Below are 2,081 nucleotides of genomic sequence, written 5' to 3'. Positions count from 1 at the left end.
ATTTTCAGTATGCTCTCACTGTTCTGCATAACTTACTTTTGAAGAGAAAGTTATTAGTGGTTTGGTTCTACTATCAAGCACAGCTCCAAGACATCACTGTATTCTAATGTGTTCAAAATTTATTCTTTATTCATAATTTGGGTCTGACAATATGATTTTAAGTTACACAAATTGTCCAGCATACATGTAAATGTTCCACTTTGGTGAAAAATCAAAAGATGAACATTTTTTGTGTAGAAAATGACCAGATTGTACTTGTCAAATATATATTTTCTAGTAACTGCCTTTGGTAGCAGAGAGACCTGACAGAGGCTTGCTTACAACTGAATAACTAATGTGGTCTGAAATTAGTTTTATAGTTAAGTGACTACATGACTTTTAGAGCTGTAATTAGATGGCTTTTGGAAGCAATGTTTGGGAAATGATGTCTCAAATTAAAATTATGTTTCATCAATACAATAATTACATAAGAGATAGAGTTTTTTTTCCTGACAATTGCATCAAAAAACTAACCTTCAACTAGTTATTATACATCTTTTTAAAAAATTAATGTTTTTCATTGTGAAAATAACTTACAGAGGGGTTACAATTACATGAGTAAGGTAATGAGTACATTTCTTTTCAAGCATTGTGGCCTCCTCCTTTGTTTCCCCTTCCCATCCCTTCCCACCCACACCTATCTTCCCACCAAAGTTGTAAAGATCATTTTTTGATATAACATCTTGTACATCTCATTGTTGCAATGGGTCTAACTGTATCCCTATTAAAAACTTTGTTTCCCTTCCCTTCCACAAATTATACCAACATCAAATACAGTGAAAACAGGGCTTATACTGTGGGGGAGGGACATAAAAAGCAACAAAGAAATCATCTTATAAATATGTTAGAAACAATAGCAAGAAAGAACAAATGTTTTAATTCTTATCTCGGGGTTCATTTCGCCTAACTTCAACTTATCTGACAATTTCTGCTTGTCTCAGACATATACTAGTTATTGCAAATAAGGGAAACCATGGGACCCATGTTTCTTTGGGCCTGGCTTACATTACTTAATATAATTTTTTCCAAGTCTTTGCATTTCCTAACAAATGGGGCAATGTCATTCTTTCTGATGGAAACAGACAATTTCGTTGTGTACGTATACTACATTTTCTTGATCCATTCATCTACTGAGGGGCATCTGGGTTGGTTCCATATCTTAGCTATGGTGAATAATGCTGTGATAAACATAGTTGTGCTGGTAGCTTTGGTATAGCCTTGTTTGTGATCGTTTGGGTAAATGCCCAAAAGTGGGATTGCTGGATCATAGGGGAGCTCTATGTGGAGTCTTTTGAGGAACCTCCATACTGCTTTCCAAAGTGGTTGAACAAGTTTACACTCCCACCAACAATGCAGTAAGGTTCCCTTCTGTACAGATCCCCTCCAGCATCTGTTGTAATTAGATTTCTTGATTACAGCCATTCTAACTGGAGTGAGGTGGTATCTCAATGTTGTTTTGATTTGCATTTCTTTTATGGCTAAGGAGGTTGAGCATTTCTTCATGTGTCTATTGGCCATTCTTCTTTCCTTTTCAGAGAAGTTTCTCTTTAAGTCTTTAGCCCACTTATTTATCGGGCAGTTGTTTTTTTGAGGATTTGTTGTTGGGGGATTTAATTTTTTGAGTTCCAGGTATATTTTAGATATGAGACCCTTGTCCATTTTATGGCTAGTGAAGATCTCCTAATCCGTGGGCTCTTGATCTTGCTAGCTATGTCCTTTGCCATGCAGAAGCTCTGCAACTTCATGCAATCCCATTTGTCCAACCTTTCTTTGATTTGTTGTGTTTCTGGGTCTCTATTAAGAAAATTTCGGCCTGTGCCAAGGAGACCTAGGGTTTCTCCTATTCCATCCTGCAATGTTTTTAGGGTGTGTGCTTTGACTCCGAGGTCTTTGATCCATTTGGAGTTGATTCTGGTGCAGGGTGATATATAAGGATCTAGCTTTAGTTGTCTACAAGTAGTTAACCAATTTTGCCAGCACCATTTACTGAAGAGGGTGTCTTTTTTCCATTCTATTGTTTTAGCTCCCTTATTGAAGATTAG

This window comes from Dipodomys merriami, unplaced genomic scaffold, assembly GCF_024711535.1.
Source record: "Dipodomys merriami isolate MVZ:Mamm:240054 unplaced genomic scaffold, mDipMer1.0.p SCAF_4, whole genome shotgun sequence".
NCBI lineage: Eukaryota > Metazoa > Chordata > Mammalia > Rodentia > Heteromyidae > Dipodomys > Dipodomys merriami.
This window is presented reverse-complemented; position numbering follows the sequence as displayed.